The sequence below is a fragment of the Pseudophryne corroboree genome, chromosome 1, assembly GCF_028390025.1.
Source record: "Pseudophryne corroboree isolate aPseCor3 chromosome 1, aPseCor3.hap2, whole genome shotgun sequence".
Lineage (NCBI taxonomy): Eukaryota > Metazoa > Chordata > Amphibia > Anura > Myobatrachidae > Pseudophryne > Pseudophryne corroboree.
Window position 1 is genome coordinate 1,136,566,021 of NC_086444.1, and position 18,513 is coordinate 1,136,584,533.

An 18,513-nucleotide genomic window follows, 5' to 3' on the forward strand; every position below is an offset into this window, starting at 1 on the left:
TCAGTTGCCAGTCCGGATGCCTCGAGACCACCATAGCAGCCCCAACCCCCGCCCCCCCCCCCCCCCCCTCCCAACTACAAACTCCTGGACCACAGTTCGCCGCCAATAGTCTTACCCCCATCTTTTGCTAAATAAAAAATAATAATAATAATATATATATATATATATATATAAGCGCCTTGAGGCCTATTGGAGAAAGACTGCTATATTAATAAAATTATTATTATTATTATCATTATTTTATATATATATATATATATATATATATATATATACACTGCTCAAAAAAATATTATTAAATACTTTGTTCTTCACATAGTTGAATGTGCTGACAACAAAATCACACAAAAGGTCATTCTGGCACGTGGAGGCCACACACACTACTGAGCCTCATTTTGACTTGTTTTAAGGACATTACATCAAAGTTGGATCAGCCTGCAGTGTGTTTTTCCACTTTAATTTTGAGGGTGACTCCAAATCCAGACCTCCATGGGTTAATAAATTTGATTTCCATTGATAATTTTTGTGTGATTTTGTTGTCAGCACATTCAACTATGTAAAGAACAAAGTATTTAAGAAGAATATTTCATTCATTCAGATCTAGGATGTGTTATTTTAGTGTTCCCTTTATTTTTTTGAGCAGTGTATATATATATATATATATATATATATATATATATATATATGGATGGACCAGGTTCCAATCCATTTGGCCCAGACCAGGTCTTATAGGCTTCTTAGCCCAAGAAGCTGCTTCATCAGCCAGCACCTGGCTGCTGGGTTTAAAGCAGAGTCTCTCCCATGAGTCAGGGCTCCTGAAGGCAGTTAGTGTCCAGGTGATAGGCCTGCTAGGGACAGTGGGATCCAGAGGCCACTAGTGTCAGGATGCCGGGACCTGAAGGGTTCCTTATTAAGTAAGAGGGAATGAGGCAGGGCCTAACCTCCCTGGTAGTTTATACTAAAGACAGTGATCTTTGTTTTATGTATATCTTTGTTTTTGAGCTACCTGAATAAAAGGTATTTGTTGTTTTTGCACAATCCTGGAGTCTGTCGCTGGTGGAATTTTTGTAGCAGAGCACATTCTAGCAAGACTCCTGTTACAATATATACAGATATAGATATAAACACACAATGGTTTTTTCTCTTTATCTCACACTATTACGTGGTGGAAAATAGTGTTGCGCCTGCGCTGTTGCAGCAAGGGACTTAAGAGCTTACAGTCACGTCCAAATGAATCGGCTGCCGGCTTCATTCGCATTTGCTTAAAAAAGGCAGAATGAAAATACCTATTATTAAAAGCTAAAACACAGTAATTAATGATGTTAACGGCATATAATCTCCTATACAGCCGCAATCATGTTTATGAGGAGAAAATTGCCACTCTGCTGAAAATGAAAGCGTTCTGTACATATGATAACATGGTTAGTTCCCACTCAGGCCTCAAGCGGATGCAAGGGCAGTGAGAGAAAACAGCATGCAGAGAGGGAATAAAAATAAAGTGGCTTTCACTGAGATGTTGCATTCATATACAGTACTGTGGGTAAAACGCTGTGCTGGTTTTATCACATAAGCCATCTACAATGAGAGTGACTCACAGGTCATTATAGAGTTGGTTTCATTCATAAGAGGACAAAATAGGATGACTCAACCATTTCAATAACTTAATAAAGAAAATTCTGATAATGGATATACTCTAGGTGCAATTGTTTGTTTTAGTAATACCTGTGGGACAATTAAAGGGATAACATGGGGATAAAATTTAGCCAAATTTATTCTCTTCAAAACAGATTGGGGAGTCCATTTGCTGGGATAGGTTACAGGAAGGTCTCTGGGAATTAGTTCCCCCCACCCCCGTTTTCATCACTTAAGAAGCATGCCCGGCACGTCTGGAGATGCTGAGCTGCCCTCAGTAACTCTCCACGCACTGTGACGTGTTCACCCGCTGCACTGCTATGCAGAGACACTGCGGCCCATGGGTGGAATGGTGGACAGTATCCAAAAAGCAGGAGGTATGAAAAGGGCATATTTATCACAGTGCACATTTTAATGTGGATATGATAGATATTTCTCAGGTAAATTCGTAACCTGAAAATGAATATTTTTACACAAATGTACTATTCTGCTCTTGCCAAGAGACGGGCTCTGTTGAGAGAACATACTGGTGAAGAGCCGGATGCAGTGTGATAGCATAAAGCTATCACACTGCTTTGTGGTTCAAGTCCTCGGCACACACTGTGCATAAGCGGCTGTCAACCGACGGCATAAGCGGCTGTCAACCGACGCATGCACCACCAGGGGGCGCATGTGTGAAATGTGTAAAATATTATGGTCTACTATAGAGTAACGCTCTGATAATGGCTTTATCTGTTGGGGCCTTATGTATTGGGGACAAATAGGTACTTAAGTCCACCTTAATGCTGTTAACAGTCAAAATGTCGATGGGACTTATTTAAAGCATTTTTACTGTGTCTGCATTATAACTTTAAAGATGATGCTTTACGATTAAAGTCATAATGCTGACACGGATGCTTTAAATAGCACTGCAACTGTGCCGGCATTGTCCTATTGACAAAATGCTGTGCACATTTTGACTGATGACAGCATTAATGTCCACTTTTCGTATGAGAACCATTTCTCTCTCATGATGTTCCCAAGCTCTACATAACGAGAGTTATGGTAGACTCACCTTTGTTAACTCTCTTTCTTTGAGGTTTATAGGGTCCACATGGAGAACATCTGGGTTGTTAAGCTTTCCGGCTTCCCAGAATGCTCGGCTCCTCTCCCATATAACCCCGCCTCCATGCTCAGGCAGGTCAGTTTTGTTAACAAGCCCAAAGCAGAAAGTGGATAGGAGAGAAGAAAGATATTGTACATATAAGAACACATTCTCGCAGAGAGGAGAATGGAATGTGGAAATTCTGATCTGATTATTTTCTGTTGTTTAAATACAGCCGCAGGTTCATCTTCAGATAACTGAAGGATCTGTTCAATTGCATCTATTAATGCCATACATCTGCAGTAATAGAAGCCTCCTCCTCTGCTACACATGAATCCGTGACAGAGAGTTTTCTCTTCACCTTCCTCCTCAGATGACTGGTTTGAGTCTGATATAACAGTGGACTGAGAGGAAGATGTACTATCTCTAGTTAATCTAGAATGATGTTTATTCCCTGGAAACAGCTTTTGAAAAGCTATAGATGTCTGTGCCAGACTTTGAACTGAAATTGCCAGAGTTTCCACCCAGAGTGGATTTGTATCTGGGGCTGGTACTGGCATAGGGGGACCCATGGCTGGTGTAAGTCTGTCAACCAGGGTACCCAATAACTGTGTAAAGGAAGCCCAAGGAGGTTCCTGTGTAGGTACAGGAGTAGTTGACTGACCAGGAGGTGTATAACATTTAACACATAGTCCATCTTGTACGACATTCTGTGCAGATAACCCCGCAGAGCACATGAAAGCAATAATGGGGTTTCTGACTGTTTGCGACCTTTTGCCTTGTTAGACATAACTGCAAAATTTGTGTGTCGCACTCACACACTTTTATGGCAACATAACATACCTCCCAACTGTCCCGATTTTCGCGGGACAGTCCAGTTTTTTTGGGTCGGCCCGCTGTCCCTCCCGTGGGCCAGTGTCCCGCGGTAAGGGAGCAGGTGGGAGGCTCCCTATCACTCCCTGCTCAGTTCAAAGCAGAGCAGCGTTGAATAGACGCTGTGTGCATGCGCACAGCATCTTTTCCAGTGAGCCACAGGGACTGGGGGAAAGGCCAGCAGCTCACAGAGCGCTGGCCGTGCCCCCACTGTGACGGAAATTGGAGGCGTGGCTCGTGGTTGCATCATTCACGTGGAGCCATGCCCCCTTTCCAATAGACCACGCCCCTTTTTGTCGCCGTGCGGCTTTGCCGCGCCAGCAGTCCCGACCTGTAGCCTCCAAATGTTGGGAGGTATGCAGAAACTGTATAACCAAGTGTAGTATGTGACAAAAGTCAGCAATGTAACTGCTGTTTAGAATAACCCTGAAAGCACCTGTCTCACAGGGTATAAAGAAAAGTGATAGCAATATATATATATATATATATATATATATATATATATAACGAGAGAGAGAGAGAGAGAGAAGAAAATAAATAAATCAGACAGCAGAACTAGCACAAGTCACATACAATGCACATAAATACAAAATAATATATCTGCAATTAGCACTTGAATCGACTACTCAGCCTGTTTTTGAAAGCAGGTATGATATACTGTAAGTGTTTGTAAAAACCTGGCTCCTTGGAGACGTTTTTCCAGGGAGACTGAGCGTAGCGTTCCCGGAGACCTTGCTTGCTGTATGCTGAAGATGGCTGCCCTGGTCTCTGAGGGAAGGAGGGAGTGTTGTATACAGCTTAAGGACGGGACATCTGCAGTAGACTGACACCCAAAGCTGGGGGAGGGGCTACAGGTTAAGCGCCGCCTCCCCATGCTGGTCTTCCACCCCAGGTACTAAAGGCCTTTCTAAATTTAGTGTATACACTAAAACCTGTGCTTATATGCCCTAGTAGTCTAGTGGAATCCCTGCCTGGAGCATACCTCCCAACATGACCCTCTCCAGGAGGGACATAATGCTCTGCTCTGGACTTCCCTCTTATTTATGATTGCCATCACCTGTGCTGAAACACCTTTCTTATACATGAACCTGTTCAACACAGGTGCTGGCAATCATAAATTAAGAGGAAAGTCCAGAAGCAGAGCATTGTGTCCCTCCTGGAGAGGGTCATGTTGGGAGGTATGCTGGAGCCAGTGTCCATGCCAGTGCCACAGTGCTTATCCCGAGACATGCGGCGAACCACATTTAAATGTGGTTCCTTTAAGATGGGACCCTCTTACCTGCCCCCATATGCCAGCCACGCAGTTTTGGGGTCCCCATAGTGAGCGGTGATAGACACGGTGTGCAGCCCCTGCCAGCAACTACCCACCTTGGCATTGGCCGTTCAGGAGTTTCGGCGCCAGCGGGGGGTGATGGAGATCTGATGGAGGGGGTGATGGTGACGTCTGCAGACTTACAGCGCTGACAAGCTCAGAAAAAAAAGAACCTTTTAAAATGTAAAGCATAGGGCTGCTATAGCAGCCCCCTGTACAGGTGCATCCCAGCTTCCAGCTGGCACCAACAAAAAACTGACCTGTCTGAGCATGGAGGTGGGGCTATAGGGGAGAGGAGCCGAGCATTCTGGGGACCTGGAAAGCTTAACTGTTTGGTGCCCGGACTCTCATCCACCTCCTACAACTCCGATGTTCTCCCTGTGGAGCCCTATGAATTCCCGAAGAAGAAATTTGTATTATTATTGTTCAGTGTTTGCAATTGTTATCATATTTACACATTGCTAAACTTTGTGCAGGCATTGCAGGCAAAACTGAAAAAGTGGGATCAGTTCAATTAGTAACGATGGATGGAGAATGCCTGTGATGTGATGTAGTGACAGCCATTGAGCACTGTCAAAGGCACCCAATATTGCAGATAAATTGCCAGTAGCTGCGTCTACATTGTACGATATAGCTTGCAACCCAATAGGAACACCAATTAAGCCTACCATAAGTACGGGTCACTGACTGCCCAATAATTAAGCTGCTTACCAGATTTAGGGGGAGATTCAATTACCTGCAAAAAAGCAAGGTAGCCTCGGGCTTTAAAGCCCATGGCTATTCAACTGCACTCCCTCTTTCACCCGACAAGCTTGTTGATGCCCATTAAATTAGCGAGTTAACGGGTGTTAATACAGGTTAACAGATGTTAACACACAGAATCTGTGTAAAGTTCACAGAACCGGGTGTTAACAGGGTTTCGGCACCTGTTAACCTGATGATTAGCTGGGATTTTTTTCCACCTCTGTTCAGAGGCATAAACAAATCCCGGATAAGGGTTGTCAGCGGAAGCTAATTAAATAGCGCGGGGGATCAATTCGCCCACAGTAAATTACCGCAGCTAAATTAATTCCCCCCATAGAGGAGGATTGCATAACAGTCGGGTGGGTCAGACAGGTTTGATGACCAAACCAAATGTTCCCAATCATTTTTCAGCTGTTTTCAGTCTGTGTTATCGTAATCGTTTAAACCAATCATTTGGTCCCACAGTTTGCAAAATGATCATGTAGTATATGGGCAGCTCCTAGGTCCAAGGGTTTCACCAGCATTGTACAGTTAGTGTCACTGATTCTGCGTTTTGTGATGCTGACAGCTGTTAGTCCCTCTGTGAAGGTGATTGACATTACATTATACAGACAAAAATAAATGGATGTTTGATGTTTTATTAAGTAAGGATATTATACTGGTAAGTAAGCAGGATCTTGCTTTATTTTTAGAGCACTAAACTATAAAATACTGATGGGTTTGCTCTGAGTCATAGCTGCACAGCTGTGCAAATAAATAATTGATTTTTTTTTAATCATGGGAGAATGAAATTATGTAAATGTCATTTTTCTCTCTCATCACATTTACTTTACTTAGCTACGAGATTTATTTACAGAGTCCTTTAATTGCTACTTCTACCCTGTCAGCTAGAGGTACTGTAAGCAATCTAGGTCTGTCTAGCTGTTGTGGAACTATAAGTCCCAGGATATTCTTCCTACTGTGTTGGCAGATCCTATAGTTGTTGATATAGGTGCCATCAGTGTGTGATGGAGGTCAGTCCACTTGATGAACAACTTAATCAGGTCTTTGGTTTAATAGCCAGGGCAAGTCGGGTTGCAGGATAAAGGGGCGCACACTCCTGTAATTATAAACAAATAATTGTGCTGTGGAGTATGCACCAGTGGTGACACAGTGGAATATACAGGGTCTGTCCAGTATATGAGGGCCGTCTCTCTGTGGGGACTCTCAGGGGTACGTTCTTCCTCTATGGAGGACAGAGCTAAATACACGGTAAAGCCATGCATGCACAGTAGTGCACAAAGGTCAGAGGTCGCGCAGTGACACACCTCTATTACCACAGGATCCCTGCAGCTTGAGGAAACAGTGCAGAGTGCTTTTCTCTAATGCTGCCAACGTTTCTTGTGGAACAGGCATATCGCCTCCCCTTTAGTGAGACATACAAAAATTCCATCAGAAACACTTCTGCTTCTAATCTAACACACAACGAATTGCAGATACTTATGTCATGCTTTGCATGAGACCATAGAGTGATGCAAGGATGACAGGACAGGTTTAAAGCCAAAATGAATCTTAATGTTTATGCCAATGTATCTATTTTATATTTTTTATATTTTTTATATACTTATCTGAGAGCAGAGATGGATGTCTATTACACAACCAGCTGCGTGTAATACTCTACTTGTCGTGACTCCGGTGCACCGATCCTCAAGATACGCCAATATGAGAATCACCACCCTTTATACTTTCTGACAGTGGCGTAAGTTCGTCCCAGTTGCCCGGAGGCAAGATAAATATTGGTGCCCCCCTATTTCCTATATTAAGATAAATGTGTGTGTGTGTTTGTGTGTGTGTGTGTGTGTGTGTGTGTGTGTGTGTGTGTGTGTGTGTGTGTGTGTGTGTGGAGTGTTCTGAAAAAAATATATATACTGTATTTATACATTTAATTGTCTTTTATTTTAAATCACACATTTCTTAGCAGTCATTCCCAGGATTAGAACCCATAACCTGTTACACTAACAGCAGACACTTTACTGATGGAGCTATTTGCTCCTGTAGGGGAAGCATAAGAATTCTAACTATATGAAGTTACGTGTAATTGTCAGAGAAGTATCTTCATATAGTTAAAATTCTCATATTTCCTGTACAGGAGCAAATAGCATCATCAGTAAGGTGTCTGCTTCCAGTGTAATAGGTTGTGGTTTCTAATCCTGGGTATGACACTTGTAAAATGTGTATATTCAGTATAATAAAGAGGGTGTGATTTGCAGCTATCAATTAACTTAATTCAATTCAATGGTGTCACAGAATGGGAGGAGAGGTGCCCCCCTTCAGAGCAGGAGCCCGGCGGCAGATGACTCCATTGCCTCCCAGAGTTCTGCCTCTGCTTTCTGATTACCGCAGCACGTGTGGTTAATCAACACGGTTACTGCCACCAGCTGAAGTGACTTTTAGAGACAATGCACAGGGCAAGCTTCAGATCTCACCAGCACACTCAATTATTTCTACTTGAAAAATAGGTGACATGGGCCGCTTGGGGTCTTGGGTCAGGAAACACAGAACCAGAACTAGAATTTAGTATTTCATTCAAGAATATCTTTGAAGATTATTGTTACAAAATAGGTTACAAGATTATAATAGTTTTTAATTGGTCACACAAGTAATAACAATTTCATAAAACAAATAAATGGAAGAAAAACAGCATTCATATCACCTAGACAGTGTTGGACGGTGTCGGGAGTGAAGTCTTTTGCTGAGGTTTGGTTTCGTCATGATCCTATAGATCCCTTTACGACAAGGAACACTATCTGTGGAGTGTTACTCATATTTAAACCCATTACAGCTCACTCTCAATATACATTGATACATCACGCAATGCGAATAATAATTTTTTTTAATCATGCCTATTCCTATATAAACTTGGGCATTCACTACAGTACTGCTGCACCAACGTGTTCTTTTTGTGTCACTTTCAAGCAAATGGGAATGCATCAAGGGTGTGAGAAAGGGGTAGGCATGAGGCAAATGTGCCACATAATCATTATGCAAGAGGGGGTCAGACAGGAAACACGTAGGAGGCAGATATGAGTCAAAAAGGATAGATGAAAGGTAAGTGGGTCCGACAGAGGGATCATGCATAAGCAAAAGGGGCAGACATAAGGCAATAGCGACAACAGACAAAAAGGAAACCCCCCGCCTTCCCCCCTTGAAGGTATTTGTTACCCTCCCAAAACCAGAAGGGATTGAGTTTCAGATTATGCTATGGGGTCCTGGGGTCACTCAAGCAGGGGCTGATGCTCTTATCTCTATTGCTGTTTGAAGCTTGGCGATCTGGTCTTGCAATCAGCTTGGACCAGTTTTTACAACATGCTTCAGGAAGAAAAGTTCCCACTCTGTCTCTGAGGGGTTTCCCCAGGGGCACTTAATTACTTGAAGCTTAAAGGTCGGAATGCCAAGCAGTACTGTGTAGGTTTTATGGGCCTACTCAGGAAGGATTGGACTTAATGCTTTCTTCAAGCAATCTACATCAAAGGAGATTTGACACATTCTGGTGGGCAGTGTCCCCTCTGGGCTGTATTGTAAACCAGCTCTGCCCCAGCAAAGTCATTAATTTTCAACCATTTGTCATCCTAAGACATACAATATACATTGATACATCACACAATGCGAATAATAATTTTTTTTTAATCATGCCTATTCCTATATAAACTTAGGCATTCACTACAGTACTGCTGCACCAACGTGTTCTTTTTGTGTCACTTTCAAGCAATGGGAACGCATCAAGGGTGTGAGAAAGGGGTAGGCATGAGGCAAATGTGCCACATAATCATTATGCAAGAGGGGGTCAAACAGGAAACATGTAGGAGGCAGATATGAGTCAAAAAGGAGAGATAAAAGGTAAGTGGGTCCGACAAAGGGATCATGCATAAGGAATAGGGGGCATACATAAGGCAATAGCGACAACAGACAAACAGCAACATTGGGCAAAAAGGACATAGCTGACAGGATCACACATGGTGCTGGAGAAGGACAGACGTAAGACAGGAAAGGGCAAGGAGGAAGCAGAATGCGGGTAGACAGATATCAGGCAAGACGATAATTGAGTACAAACATGAATTAGGCCCTAAGGCCGTCCGACTGTACACAGGATACTACAGTGTGTACGATAGGCGAATGTATCGTTCCATAGGTCCGCCGGTCAGCTGGGACACACATTGCTCTGATGTGTACCCAGCCTAAGCGATATCATGGGCATCTTATCTTTCAGAAACTCAGCAGTAAGGGCCTAATTCAGCATGGACCGCTGCTCCGACAGCGTTCGCAGGCTAAAGCCCTGTGCAGTGTGCAGCTAGACTGCATAGGCAGAGGGCAACCCTAAACATGAAAGTGCATCGCCGTTGTGCGATGCTCTTGCATGTTTGCGTGAGGGGCAGGACCCAGCATGTGGGGCGGACTTGCCCTGTGCTGGGCGTCTCCCCGCATGTCAGAGTAAAGGGTTGTAGTTGTGCAATTTTTTGCATATCTACAACCAATGCTGAATTACTGTAGGCCCTAAGTACAATCACCACCTACAGTTACACTGATAAGAGGAAAGAGTTACACACGGCCTCATCACAAATGGCTGCCAATGCTATAAACTCACAAAGCTTTTATTCCTCCTGTGGAAATTTCCAGCACTGAGTCTATAATTGCCTGGTTCCATTAGGTGTCCTAGATTAAACAAAATGTTACCTGATGGGATAATTATCTAAGTAGTTGGAGGAAACAGTATTCAGATAATGTGAAGACTGACTTTAAACAATAGACTATATCAGCTGAAAAGAACAATTGTTTTCTTAACTGGATAAGCTTTGATGAAATACAATGAGGGGAATGAGCACATGCGTGCCCTAAGAATAATGGTGAACCACCCGTGTAAAAGCGAAACAAGAAAATACGATATATACAGTTCACAGATAGTTTACTTTTAAGGTTCATGTGGTATTAAAGAAAGCTCTCTAATTACTACATACCGTTTATACTGTACTGGTAAAGTAAAAAAGTATATATATATATATATATATATATATATATAATTTGTCTTACTTATATACAAAAAAAAAGTGATTACATAATGCTTAAACCCTTTTTCTGCAATGAAGTAAACCATAATCCCTGGTGCAATCGAATGTCTTCAAATTGGCTGGAGTTCATTTGTGTACAAGAAAAGTATGCTCTATGGGAAACACACAATGGGGTATATTTACTAAGCTCCCGATTTTGACCGAGATGCCGTTTTTTCATCAAAGTGTCATCTCGGTCAATCTCGGTCATTTACTAAACACTAATCACGGCAGTGATGAGGGCATTCGTAATTTTTTGCTAGTTCAGGTAAAAAATTACGAATGAATACACCATCGGTCAAATTACGCCTGTTTAGATACGAATCTCGGTCATTTACTAAGCAAAAAAACACAAAACACTGCCGTGAATAATTACAATTCGCAAAAAAGTCCTAAAAAAAAACAGACCTGCTTTTTTTTTTCGTGATTTGAGATGCATGCAGGGATCCATGAGATCCGTGCATGTATATCAATGGGAAGTGGTGGGAAAGTGCTTTTTGTTGTTAAAAAAAAATGCGTGGGGTCCCCCCTCCTAAGCATAACCAGCCTCGGGCTCTTTGAGCCGATCCTGGTTGCAGAAATATGGGGAAAAAAATGACAGGGGTTCCCCCATATTTAAGCAACCAGCATCGGGCTCTGCGCCTGGTCCTGGTCCCAAAAATACGGGGGACAAAAAGAGTAGGGGTCCCCCGTATTTTTAAAACCAGCACCGGGCTCCACTAGCTGGACAGATAATGCCACAGCCGGGGGTCACTTTTATACAGCGCCCTGCGGCCGTGGCATCAAAAATCCAACTAGTCACCCCTGGCCGGGGTACCCTGGGGGAGTGGGGACCCCCTCAATCAAGGGGTCCCCCCCCCCAGCCACCCAAGGGCCAGGGGTGAAGCCCGAGGCTGTCCCCCCCCCATCCAATGGGCTGCGGATGGGAGGGCTGATAGCCTTTGTTGTAAAATAAAAGATATTGTTTTTAGTAGCAGTACTACAAGTCCCAGCAAGCCTCCCCCGCATGCTTGTACTTGGAGAACCACAAGTACCAGCATGCGGCGGAAAAACGGGCCCGCTGGTACCTGTAGTACTACCACTAAAAAAATACCCAAAAAAACACAAGACACACACACCGTGAAAGTATAATTTTATTACATACATACACACATACATACATACTTACCTTATGTTCCCACGCAGGTCGGTCCTCTTCTCCAGTAGAATCCAAGGGGTACCTGTTGAAGAAATTCTACTCACCAGATCCAGTGGTCCAGGCTCCTCGGCAAATCCAGGGATAATCCACGTACTTGAATAAAACAAAAAAACGGTTGCCCGACCACGAACTGAAAGGTGACCCATGTTTGCACATGGGTCACCTTTCCACGAATGCCAGAAACCCACTTTGCCTTCTGGCTAAGTGGGTTTCTTCAGCCAATCAGGGAGTGCCACGTTGTAGCACTCTCCTGATCAGCTGTGTGCTGCTGTCCTCACTGACAGGCAGCACGCGGCAGTGTTACAATGTAGCGCCTATGCGCTACATTGTAACCAATGATGGGAACTTTCTGCTCAGCGGTGACGTCACTTTAGGTCAACCGCAGGGCAGAAAGTTCCCATCATTGGTTACAATGTAGCGCATAGGCGCTACATTGTAACACTGCCGTGTGCCGCCTGTCAGTGAGGACAGGAGCACACAGCTGATCAGGAGAGTGCTACAACGTGGCACTCCCTGATTGGCTGAAGAAACCCACTTAGCCAGAAGGCAAAGTGGGTTTCTGGCATTCGTGGAAAGGTGACCCATGTGCAAACATGGGTCACCTTTCAGTTCGTGGTCGGGCAACCGTTTTTTTGTTTTATTCAAGTACGTGGATTATCCCTGGATTTGCCGAGGAGCCTGGACCACTGGATCTGGTGAGTAGAATTTCTTCAACAGGTACCCCTTGGATTCTACTGGAGAAGAGGACCGACCTGCGTGGGAACATAAGGTAAGTATGTATGTATGTGTGTATGTATGTAATAAAATTATACTTTCACGGTGTGTGTGTCTTGTGTTTTTTTGGGTATTTTTTTAGTGGTAGTACTACAGGTACCAGCGGGCCCGTTTTTCCACCGCATGCTGGTACTTGTGGTTCTCCAAGTACAAGCATGCGGGGGAGGCTTGCTGGGACTTGTAGTACTGCTACTAAAAACAATATCTTTTATTTTACAACAAAGGCTATCAGCCCTCCCATCCGCAGCCCATTGGATGGGGGGGGACAGCCTCGGGCTTCACCCCTGGCCCTTGGGTGGCTGGGGGGGGGGGACCCCTTGATTGAAGGGGTCCCCACTCCCCCAGGGTACCCCGGCCAGGGGTGACTAGTTGGATTTTTGATGCCACGGCCGCAGGGCGCTATATAAAAGTGACCCCCGGCTGTGGCATTATCTGTCCAGCTAGTGGAGCCCGGTGCTGGTTTTAAAAATACGGGGGACCCCTACTCTTTTTGTCCCCCGTATTTTTGGGACCAGGACCAGGCGCAGAGCCCGATGCTGGTTGCTTAAATATGGGGGAACCCCTGTCATTTTTTTTCCCATATTTCTGCAACCAGGATCGGCTCAAAGAGCCCGAGGCTGGTTATGCTTAGGAGGGGGGACCCCACGCAATTTTTTTTAGGATTTTACTTTGTTTAATTTAAAAAAAAAAAAAATACGAACCCCAGCACGGATCACACAGATCCGGCCGAGATTGATTGTAAAAAAAAACGGCAGTGTTTTGCTAATCACTGCCGTCAAATTAGGTAAAAAAACACGAATGACATCGACATCGGAAGCAAAGAAAAATACGAATACGACAGCTTAGTAAATTAGTCGTAATCAATTCAAAAAGTTGCAGTTTTACACTGCCGATGTCATTCGTGATTGAACTTTGACCTATTTTCGGAAATTACGAATCTTAGTAAATATACCCCACTGAGAGGTCCCACAATGTGGTGCATTTCCAAACCAGAGCTTCATCATGAAGATCAAATAACATTCCAAGCAAACCTGAGACATGGTGCACCTAATAAGTACTTTACTGGTATTTGCCATAAATGAATTAAGAGAGAGCTCCACTGAATTCATCTACAACATGTTAAATGCCATTTGATCGAAAAGGGTATTTGTTAGGGAGACCTCCAACAGCCAACTAAGTTAGAGTCTTCCATGGTAATTAGGCAATCCGTCCAAGGGGAAACAACATTCTAGTTACTGTACTTCACAACAAATCTGTGCCTTATGAAAGAGTAGAAAGTAGAAGAAGAGTGTCACTACTGTGAAGCATTGGTGGATAGAGCATACTCTTGTAGGGATGCTTCAGGAGCTGGAAAACAGCTCAACATTGAAGACAAAGTAGGAGCAAGCCATAGACAAACCTAAGCCACAGACAGACCTTTGCAAGAAACTTGCTGCACTCTGGAGTAGGACCTTGGAGAAGCTGGAGAACTGGGCAAGGCTCTCGTAGACAACCCTTAAGACAGTTCACTGACATTGAGTCCAATACCTCGCAGAGTGATTCAGATCACTCAGGTAGACAGAAACAACATTTTTTAGGGGCGAAAGTGTATACCCGCAGCAAAACAATGTCAGACAAAGATTCAGGAAGCACAGCAGGAGAGGGGGGCTCAAGCATAAAAAATCAAAAAGGGACCAAGGGGGATCATAAATAGTGATATATAATCTTTCACATATAAGCTAACTGAATCTGAGAAAGTGTGCTCACTAGAGGTTTGTCTTTTGTACAAACACATCAACAAAAACCATTTGATTTTGAAATCGAATTATATACTGTAAATTTCACAAGCAGTTACAATTAAAAAATATTTTTAATAAGAAAGCGAATATATCCTCAAACACCATACAAAATCAGGGAAAAACCCCATTTAGAGTCCCGAATACATTTGACCCTCCCTCATCCAATGCCTCAATTGAAACTTTCATGAGATTAGTAAGGTTGGATACTCTACCACTTGCTACGTAAAGCTAGAATCCATCACCCTAATCTAAATAGGAATGAAGTTGCTGCAGTTAAATCTTTACATGATAACACTGAGATCGTTATTCGTTATCCGCCCTGACGACAAAGGCGGGGGGATAGTGATCTTAAATAGATCTATGTAAGGGAAATTATGAGGCAGTTGTCAGATGACACCTGCTGTAAGAAACTTACTTTTGACCCCACGGATAAATTTAAGAGGGAAATTGATGCTGTTAGAAATTTGGGCTTAAACAATGATTGGATCAATGATCACACTGTAAAGTTATTGACTCAGGACTACCCGAGGTTCCCACTCTTGTATAGCCTCCCCAAGGTGCACAAGAGTTTAGTGGATCCTCCGGGTAGACCTATTATTTCTTCAATTGGGTCTCTGGGACAACTGTCCCAATTTGTAGATTATTACCTTCAGCCGGTAGTACAAAGTACTCCTTATTTCATAAAGGATATGTCAGACTTTATTACCAAATTAAACAGGTGTGGACCACCACCAGTGGGATGCTTACTGGTGACCCTTGATGTCACCAGTTTATATACAAGCATCAAACATTGCGAAGGTGTTGAGGCAGTTAGGAAGGTAATCACCACCAGTCCACAATATACGGGTCCACCAGTTGATTTTTTTTTTAAATTTTGTTCATTGAGATCATTTGACATAAAAATAATTTTTTGTTTAACAATTCTTTTTTTTTGCAATTAAATGGGACAGCGATGGGATCAAACATGGCCCCATCATACGCTAATTTTTTTATGTATGATTTTGAACAGTTAAGGATTATGCAGGATTCTGTTTTTTTTTCCAAATACATTAATTTTTATGTTAGATTCATAGATGACCTGTTTATGTTGTGGACTGGTGGTGAAAATGTACTTAGTGATTTTGTTGATAAGCTGAATGCTGGACCTGGGTCAATCAAGTTCACTCACAAACAGGGCCGGTGCTAGGGTGTTCGGCGCCCCCCTGCAAACTATAAAATTGCGCCCTCCCATATTCCGTTGGCGTGCGCCGGGAAAAGGGGTGTGGTCTCACAAGTAAGTGGCATGGCCACACAATAGTACCCCCATTTAAAATTACGCCACAATGTAGCACAATCTTATTAACCTTATACATAATGCACTCACAGTAGTAGTAGCATCCTTATACATAATGCCCCCCAGTAGTAGTAGCATCCTTATATGTAGTGCCCCCCCAGTAGTAGTAGCATCCTTATACATAATGCACCCAGAGTAGTAGTAGCATCCTTATACGTAGTGCACCCCCAGTAGTAGAAGCGTCCTTGTACGTAATTCCCCCCTAGTAGTAGTACCGTCCTTATACGTAATGCCCCCCCACAGTACTAGTAGCGTCCTTATACGTAATGGCCCCCCCAGTAGTAGCATCTTTACATGTAATGCCCCCCCTGTAGTAGTAGCGTCCTTATGCATAATGCCCCCCCAGTAGTAGCATCCTTATACGTAATGCCCCCCCAGTAATAGTAGCGTCCTTATATATAATGCCCCCAAGTAGTAGTAGCGTTCTTATACGTAATGCCCCCCCCCAGCAGTAGTAGCGTCCTTATACGTAGTGCACCCCCAGTAGTAAAAGCGTCCTTATACGTAATTCCCGCCCCACAGTAGTAGTAGCGTCCTTATACATAATGCACCCCCAGTAGAAGCCTCCTTATATGTAATTACCCCGTAGTAGTAGTAGCGTCCTTATAAGTAATGCCCCCCCAGCAGTAGTAGCGTTGTTACGCGTAATGCCCCCCTGTAGTAGCGTCCGTATACGTAATGCACCCTCCCAGTAGTAGTAGCGTTGTTACGCGTAATGCCCCCCTGTAGTAGTAGCATCCTTATACGTAGTGCACCCACAGTAGTAGTAACATCCTTATACGTAATTCCCCCCTAGTAGTAGTATCGTCCTTATAAATAATGGCCACCCCAGTAGTAGCGTAGTTTCACGTAATGCCCCCCTGTAGTAGTAGCGTCCTTATACTTAATGCCCCCCAGTAGTAGTAGCAGCGTCCTTGCATGTAATGGCCACCCCCAGTAGTAGCGTCATTATACGTAATGCCCCTCCAGTACTAGCGCTTATAAAGTGCGCGTACGCAGACATACCTCACACACACAATTCACACATATATACACACACATACACACCCACCCACCATATGCACACACACACACACACACACACACACACACACACACACACACACACACACACACACACACACACACACACCCCACTTACCTAAGCCAGTCTCCCTCTGTACTGCAGCCTGGTCTGTGTAGCTCCGCCCCTTCTGTCCCGTTTAGCCCCGCCCCCTTTCGGTCCGTTTAGCTCCGCCCCCTTCTGTCCCGTACTCAGCCGCTGTCACACGGGGAGGGGAGGCAGGAGGTTTTTGATTCTGCAGGCGCTGCTGCCAGTGACTGTCATACCGTGACAGTCGCAGCAGCAGGGGGAAACAGGACGGCGCAGCAGTGAAGGGATTCAGAGCAGGGGAAGCGCCTCTCTGTCCCAGCGCCTCCCTGCACTGCATCCCTTCGCTGAGCGGGTAGCGCCGGGCCTGCTCACAAATGCAGTGGTATGCATATTGAATACCTTGATGTTCTAATAGGTTTGGACAATGATAAATTCACCACAGATGTGTATAGAAAAACAACGGACAAAAACACACTTCGATTAGTGTCCAGCTTCCATCCACAACCTCTCAAAAAGGGGTTACCATACTCCCAATTAATGAGAGTGGTAAGCATCACGTCTGATGTCACCAAATTACCTGAGGCTCTAGCTAAAATGGGACAGAATTTAATTGATCGAGGATATGATCAGCAAGAGTTACATCGCGCAATGTCGAGATGCCTCAAATTGAAACGGGAAGATACTTTTGTACCCTGCAAGAGGGAAGATGAGACAGAATGACTGGTCTTTGCCAGTACGTATGCCATCACGTCTGGGATGGTTAAAAAGTCCATATTGAAGCACTGGCACATTTTGCGAACTGATCTCACATTGAGCAGAGAGTGTGAGAGGACTCCATTATTCAGCTACAAGCGGAGCAAAAATCTTAAAGAACGTGTATCATACTCTGACATCAGTCCGAGAGTAGCAACTAATGTGGGTTGGCTAAATCTCCAAGCAGGAGCATACAAATGTGGCAGTTGTGCCAATTGCATTTTTATGCTGATGGGGAAGAACTTTATTCATCCAATTACGGGTGATGTATAGTATACCCTTTGCGGCATAGAATGACCCGTGAGATGAAATTTGTCACATATGCAATCACGTGCCCTTGTAAAAAATTGTACGTCGGTAAGACAATACGCATGCTGAAAGAGAGAATATCCATGCACCGGTCCTCGATCAAGAAAGCAATACAATCAATAGAACCAAGCACACCCCCGGTAGCAAAACATTTTGCTTTGAGTGGACATACCATGACGGACTTTAAATGTATACCTCTAGATCATGTCCCACCACTGAGAAGAGGAGGAGATAGAGACAAGATGTTGCTGAGACAAGAGAGCAGGTGGATTTATCGCTTGAACTCATTAGCCCCAGATGGACTTAATGAGGAATTATTGTTGTCACCATAGCTATAGTAGTCTATTTCTGATGAGTGACTTGGTCAACCCGGTCCTAGTATAATGTGTTTTTTTGATGTGATTAGTGTATCCCATTGTAATCATGACCGAGTGAGTTTCCTTACCTTCAGTGGAGCTATGATTCTAGCATGTTACTGTTATTTGTTATGGTTCGTGTTTTAATACACTATCTGAGTGGTTTATTAGAGTGGTGTAGTGAAGGTGCGAC

The 18,513-nt window shown here is 43.8% G+C and overlaps 1 protein-coding gene across 1 annotated transcript in view; it reads left to right on the forward strand.

Annotated features, from left to right (window-relative positions):
- The window catches only part of SORCS2 (sortilin related VPS10 domain containing receptor 2), a 1,363,792-nt gene that overhangs the window by 341,559 nt on the left and 1,003,720 nt on the right, over positions 1 to 18,513 (forward strand). The gene's annotated exons all lie outside the window — the stretch shown is intronic.